We start from the raw sequence: 7,524 nt of genomic DNA, 5'->3' as shown, positions 1-7,524 counted from the left end.
ATACTGGATTTGATGTTTGCCAGTGAGGACCTACCCGAGCCACTGTTCTCAACATACCTTAGTGAAAGGATGCTAACAGTTTGAAGACCAGCATTTCTACAGTAGCCACAATAAGAAATGTAAGTCACTTAAACTGTGGACAAATTTAGCTGTCAAGATGTACAAGGGGTCTATCAAAATAATAAAAACAATACCAAATCTATTAAAATTACAGTTTGTGCTCCAACATACAATACTCATCAGTTCTGATCATAGTAACTTAAGCTATTAGTTCTACAATATTTATTAAGAAGCAGCTATAAGTTACAGGACAGTTGGTGATACACAGAGTTGGTTTTTTTCCAGAAGACAGTTAAGTTACTTAACACCTAAACTCACAGCCAATGAAGAGTGCAGTACCTTCTATATATATTTTTTTGGTATACTTACTACAGAAAACTGAATTTGTCTGTTTTGGCTTCTCAGCATTTAAGCTTGCCCGACTCTGATGTCAGGATTAAGAAGTGCTGTCCTCCCACTCCTCAGTACCAGATATTTGTGTCCCATGTGTAAATATACACTCTTCAGTTTCATCTTTTTGGTAATGAGAGAGGCAGAGTTCCTCAAAACTCACATTGTAACATCTACCATCCAAGCCCAGATCTTACTCTAAACTCAATTTTTGCTATAGCCTTCCCAGATGCAGACATCAAAGTCGAACACTTTTCTGGTAGTAGCCTTCTCCATGCTGTTTGGGAGGCAAAGTAAGTTCCCTACTTTTATGTATTGTTTCCCTTTGTACATGTTCAAGTACTTCATCAGGGCTCTAACTACAACTCTGAAGACTGAGCACTGAGGTGGGTGGTTGGCACAAGTCTTTCTGCATTGCTGCTTTTTTTCTACCATGTACAGAGTGTACAAACTTTGAGACACAACTGTTACCTTGTGATGATTTTTTTGCAGCTTTAGCTGTTCAATCTGATGATTCATATAATAACGGAACAATATATTTCTATTTCTCTTTTCCTAACTTTACCAAACAGCTGACTCCTCCTATGCTTTTCTGTATAGATGACATACAACCATTTTTAAACAGTAAAACTCTGGATTCCTTCTGTTCTGTTAAGGAACTGATGAATGTATCAGGACTTTTAAGGTATTTGCACATGTAAGGCCTCCATCCCATTTTCTGACCCTCTTCTAGCCGTTTCACTAGCTGCAGTAAATGCATCTGTTAAAATCACCACCACTTCTTGAGGACAGAACTACATCAGTTATGTACAGTGGAACCTAAGTAGAAAATGACAGAAAAGACATCACTTGATTCCAATTAGCTACAGGTTTTGAAGCTTCTTACTAGAAAAAGAATCAGGCAGTCAGTGAATTTATTCTTTCATACAGTACAGCATGTACATATTGGCAAGAAGTGAGCCCCTAATCACAGGTTCCTGGCTGTGGCACCTGTTACTGTGGAAGAGCTAAGAAACCATTTAGTCATCACTGGGTAAATTGCTTGTGTTCACTAGAGCAAGAAGTATTTCTTTGGAATGTACCTAAAAAGAAATTCGTGCTCAGTATTCATATTTTCAAACAAACTGAAGAAAGGCACTGTTGCTCAAGCAGTACATTTGTTGTCTCCAACTGCTAAAAAAAATAAAAATTATTCTGAACAACTAGCTACTGCTGCCCTAAGAAGGCTTCCTTGTTACCTCCCAGCAATTTCTTCTCTCCCTATAAAAGCTTAACATAAAAATTGCTTTTATCTGAAGTGTGTCAAGTCTCACCTTTATATCTATCTCTATATCTAAAATTATGAGTTAGTATAACAGTATGCATTATAAAATTATACCATTTACTTCAGACATGTTTGAACAGCTGAATCTTCAAACTATACAAAAATAAAGTGTATGAAATCTTACAAAAGGAGGACATTAAGACATTAATAGCTAATCAAAAAAAAAAAAAATAACAATTTACACACAGCAGTAAGCATAAGCAATGTAGCCTGCAACAGCTTTCAATTAGCAGGACCTCTGAAACAAGCATCAGCTAAAATTGGAACATTCCCAAGCACAATAATGTTTCCAATTTATTATCTTTGCCACAATACAAACTTTCACAAGCCAAATGTCCATTGTCTAGCAGTCTGTAAACAAAAGCTACTATCCCCTCCTCATTTGAAGAAGGTGAATATTTTCAGTCCTCAGTCAAGATTCATATCCATTGCTTGCATAAGGAATCAAGAGCCTCTTCTCTTGTTAAATTACCTTTTTTTTTTGTCATACAGCCTGCAGTGAAGCAAAATCACAGTGAAAGTCCTGGGAAAAACATGATCTTTACAGCAGGACTTGAACCATTCTAACAATAAAGGCATCTAACAAAGCTTCCCATAACAAAAGCATGGTATTTCCATTTCCAGAAGTCAAGTCAATTAGAAATCCTAAGTTCTACTTAAAAACCCCAAAAGATCTAAAAGTGAAAAGATTCATCTTCTCAGACAAATACAAGTCTTTCAGTTTCACTTGCAGAGAGACTTTTCCAGTCTGTAAAACAGTAGTGCAATTCAATTAGTTCTACTTCTTTTATTTTTTCTAAAAGTCCAGTAGATAAATGTCCTAGCTCTACAGAAAGTTAGGAAGATGCTCCAGTAAACAAGAAACTTTGGGAAGCCCAAGAAGGCTTACTAGTCCATTAAAGCTTAGAAGTCCAAGTGGCTTAAAAATGGTTTACAAATAAACTACAAAAAAAAAAAACCAAAACCAAAAACAAAAAACCAAACAAACGAAAAAATAAACCACTAAAAAAACCCCTAACAAACACTAAGACAAACCAAAAAAAAAAAAAAATAAATAAATAGGCAGAAATGAATGTAAACTGTCTGAACTTTTTAATGATTTCTCATTGACAGCTGGCACAACCTTTGACAGTACAGTGAGTTAAATATAGTTGACCTACAGAGCATTCCATTAGGGCATCCAGTCTGGAATGCTCAAATGGAATTACATTCCTAAAGATTTAAAAAACAGAGTTCTTATAACACTACTACAGGCTTCTTCTGCCCACCTCACTTACACTTCTTCTTAAAGAGGCTTTTTATTTTTGATGGCTTTTTGTTTTTTTCACCATTTTGGTACAGGTCCTGTGGGATGCTACTTATCCTGGGGACAGAAACAGCTTCATGGCTGGGTTTAGTATCACTGCTGGCTGAAGAACAGGAGGTGTGCCGAGGCTTTGGGACCGGGATCCCAATTGAAAGCTGGTTCATGCTGCAGGACTTCTCCAGGATTCCATTATAAACTTTGCTTGCAGGACTAAAGATCATGCTCTTAGTTTCTGCCATGCCTACACAGTCAGGAGAGCCCCTAGAAATATCTGCAGTTAGAGAAGAGGAGTCTCCTGTAGATGATTCCTCCAGGGAGCATTCTTCTGGAGATACTTTCTGAGCAGAAAGCATCTGGTACACCTCAAGACTTGCTGGAGGAGACTGCTTCCTTCCAGTGGATGAATTTAAGGAGTCACATTCCGAACCTGTTTCCTGTACTTCCCTGAGTCAGAGCAAAGAGAGGAGAAAACATAATGAAACTACTAATTCCTTTATACAGTTAAAAAAGGAAATTAATTTAGAAATCAATAACATTAGCCTAAAAGCACCACCCACACTTTTGCTTAGTTAATTAACAAAAACCATTTAGTTAAACAGTTTATGTCACAACTTGCATTACATCATTTCATTATCTAAACTTAAGATAGTTAATTGTGCAATCTTGTTTTTTGTGGGCAGCAGCATCTGCCCAGAATCAGTCATTTGTATCTCACTTCAAAGAACAAAAACTATCTTTCTGGCATGTGAAGTCAGAAAAGTTATGAAATGAAAGAAGGAGATTTAAGCCTATCATATACAAAAAGTTTCTTCAGGACAAGTGTCCCTACCTTTCAACAAGCTCATTTGCTCCTTCCAAAAGGAATTTAACCTTTTCCTATGAGGCCATGTAACAAGAGTAGGTACACGCTCAACATGCTGTAAGAACTGTGTTACCATCCATCTTCTCTTCGCCCAGTAGCTGACATTGCTTTTGATCCTAGTTTCAGATGTAAAAGCCAGTAACATATTGTAATGGAGAATCAGGGTTAGTTCAGTGCACCCTGGATTGTAACATTACTTAACTGTATATGACATGCTAGCTATTTACACACACACATCAGACAAGAACTCTCTGTTCCATGTGGACTATATTAATTTATATTATCCTACAGATTACTTTAACTTTTTGCTTGGTTCAACCCTAATTCTAAACTGTTACTCTCAAATAATCCTATCAGATTTCCAAGTGCTGTTTGCTAATCTCCGTACCATTGTTTATCAGCAGAGAAGTAAATGGCTTCCTCCTCATCTTCAGTTCGATAAATTGCTGGGCAGCTTGACACAGAAAGGATGTCAGGGTCAGGGGAGTGCAAAGCATGCTGAGACTGTGGAGATGATGGCACAAACATTGCGTCTTGACCGACACAAGCTACTGCTTCTTGCCAGTGTGCTGGGAGGTTTTACAATGGACCCTGAGGCAAAGAAAAAGCAAACCAAAACCCTCCAAGTGACATTAAAGAAAGACTGGCATCACCTCATACATTCTACAGTTAGATGAAGCTCTAACCAAGATGCAACTGCAGCAGTTTTTGTGCCTGTCAAATGTTACTCTGACCATGCGCACCAAAGTTCTGGCTCACTATGCTCTCTTGAGAACAAAGAGAAAGATTCTACTGAAACTTCCAACCCTTTAATAAACTAAAAATAGCAGTGCTGAAATTAGTATATTACACAATATTCTGTATTTTACTTGTGTGGTGATCTGGAGCTTAAAAGAATTTGCAAAGGTTTTGCAATGTAGATATACCTAACCAAACAGCCATGAAATAGGCTGCATTAGTTGAAAGTTACGTTAGACACAGAAGATCAGTTTCATTTACATAACATCACATAAAATATAGAATTCAAACTCAATTTTACCTCAAGAATTTCCTTTTTGGTAACACTTTCTTTTGCCAGCCTAACTATGAATTTCTGGAAACAAAAATACTAAGAATAGGTGGAAACAGCAACACAAGACTTGACCTGGAAAGTATCTAACAGGAAGCGACAAAATAAAATGTTCCTAATCCAGTTCCTCCTTGAAAATATTATTAGGCAGCAATACTTCTATGGAAATAAATCTACAGACCTGTTTTCAGGCTACCTGTTATGAGCCTCAGGATTTCTCATACCCCTCCTCAAACTGTCCCACAGAATGCATTACTGCTTAGGTAAGACAGACCTACCCTCATGTTCAAAATGCTTACCAAACACTTGGGGGGGGGGGGGGGGGGGGGGGGGAAGGTTATTTTTGTAGACAAGGATGTCTAGCCTGACAAATGCATTTTATGTTTTGAGATGCCAGTTTAGCACCAGGTAGGTTAGAGTTTCCCTTCATGGAACCTCAGAAAAGGTTGAGCTGCCATTCTGGTCTAGCGCAGGAAATCAGAACTTTCACAAAACAGCAAGTAGCTGCACCTTCACCAACACTTAGATTTTGTTTCCTACCCAGCTGAACAAAAAAGAAAGGTTTAAAAGTCCCAACATGACAGTTGTCATGTAACTCAAGCTTCTGATTTTATTCTGATGAACTCCCTACTGACCTGTAAAGCAGGGGTTCAACAGGTCAAAAATAAGATTGGGTCATCACAAAAATATTACTAAAAGCAAATGTGAACTAAGAGAGTATAAATTTTCTAAAGGGGTTCTTACTAAGTGTTGAGGTAAATCAGATGCCATCCTACTCACTCGTATGAAAAAAGAACAAAATCACACCATCAGTGAATTTTGAGAGAAGTCACAAGCATTTGGTTCCTTGTAGGTGTATATACATGGGATTATGAAGGATTCAGCTATGAGAATTTACCATCTAGAGTTTTCTACTACAAATGAAACTCACTAGATCAAGAAATCAGCTGAATCCTAATCAGTCAATGGAAAAGTAGAAGTTTCGCTATCACCTTCCTGTATGATTTTGTTTCAGTCTTGTACATCTATTTCTTTATCCCTTTTTGTTCTTCAGCTCAGGACTGATTAAACAGCTCTATTACTTCATGTCATTTTAATCTATCATCCCAATTGTTGCAGCACGAAGAAGCCTGTCTGGCAGATTTCCCATTTTGTCAATATTGAGATCAAATGATGTTGGGGCAAGATAACAGCCCAGATTAGGGCTTAGGTTTAGATCCAGAGAGTGAAACAGTCATGTTCACAGCTGACCTGTCTGCATGTTGCATTTTGCCTGAAGCCTCATGAGTGAGACAAGCCATTTTGCTTCTGCCCTTCCTCATGTGCATTTGTCATTTTTGTCTCAAGGGTGGGAATAATTTAGCAGTTACCAAACTAACCTACAATAATTTGACTCCTGAACTGATTTCAACCACAGATCATTCAATTTTAAGTAGTGTTGTAAGGGGATTAATGAAACTTTTCATTGTAGCCTGTAGAAAGTTTGTTACATTCAGAAGAAAAACATGTGCCCTAGAACACTAAATGAAGCCAGCAAAGTGCAATCATTCTCCTTCTGCTATTTGAAAATATAGTTCTAATTTCTTCTGAGAATCCCAGCCCTGGAAGAAAATGTACACATATGACAAAGTTTTCTTTCCTACTCATTCCTCAGCTTGATATTGCTTGTTTAAATAGCTACATGGGAGCTCATCTTTTTGATTTGCCTCTAGAGTCCAGTTTCAATCAAACTTCCATTAAACAGACTCTTCTACTGATGTAATAACTCAAGATATGAGGGTGGTCTGAATCCCCAGTGTATATCCTTCTTGATCATAGTTTAACCAAAAGCTGGATTTCCCTCCTTCCAGCACTTGGGCTCTCTGCCTTGCACTCAAACAACCCACTGTATCCAAACACAAATATTCTGCCTGAAAGCTTCCCTTGGACAACAACAAGATTTTTGTTCCAGCCACTAAGAATGTTTTAAAAGCTATGTAGCACGCAGCCTCTCTAGGGTGTGATCTTCATAGCAGCTCAAAGGACCCTAGACACAACTGCATCCCTTCCATATTGAAAGGATAAGTATGCTACACGAAATTCAGCATTACTCATTATAAATTTTTGTCTAAGCAGCAATCCAAGCATGATAAACAGATTTTCAAAAAACCTCAACTGGAATTTGCCCCTCACTTCCGCCACTGAAACAGAATAAAAGACTTTTTCTTTATGTTATCTTTATTGCAAACCCCCAGTTTTTCAGTTCATGTAAGTCCCAAAAGATGCATCTGAAATCGCTAGACAGAATTTTGGTCCTTTTGGCTTTAATCCAATCCTGTTTGGATTTCAGGCACTCTTCTCCCATCTCACTCCAAAATCCCATGCCTCCACAAACTTTTCCCCTTTCTTTTTAACCGAGCTCACCACTTACCATAAAACTGTGGAAACTATCGGAGGAGTATACTTCATCTAAGTCATCAACTCCCCCTGCGATTGGGTAAGGAGGAATGGAAACTCGAGGCATAACTACCCAG

The 7,524-nt window shown here is 37.9% G+C and overlaps 1 protein-coding gene and 1 long non-coding RNA gene across 2 annotated transcripts in view; both read right to left on the bottom strand.

Moving 5' to 3' along the window:
• Nucleotides 1-7,524, bottom strand: part of STIM2 (stromal interaction molecule 2) — a 97,866-nt gene that overhangs the window by 32,495 nt on the left and 57,847 nt on the right. The gene's annotated exons all lie outside the window — the stretch shown is intronic.
• On the bottom strand, nucleotides 2,056-6,456 carry LOC115610304. Its single transcript, XR_003992178.1, has 2 exons — nucleotides 3,910-6,456; nucleotides 2,056-3,524 (listed from the first exon to the last, which is right to left on the bottom strand). It is a non-coding gene; the product is annotated as an uncharacterized LOC115610304 (long non-coding RNA).

The sequence above is a fragment of the Strigops habroptila genome, chromosome 7 (genome assembly GCF_004027225.2).
Source record: "Strigops habroptila isolate Jane chromosome 7, bStrHab1.2.pri, whole genome shotgun sequence".
NCBI classification, from domain to species: domain Eukaryota; kingdom Metazoa; phylum Chordata; class Aves; order Psittaciformes; family Psittacidae; genus Strigops; species Strigops habroptila.
Note: the sequence above shows the minus strand (reverse complement) of the source record. Positions and strands in the feature narration are given on the sequence as shown.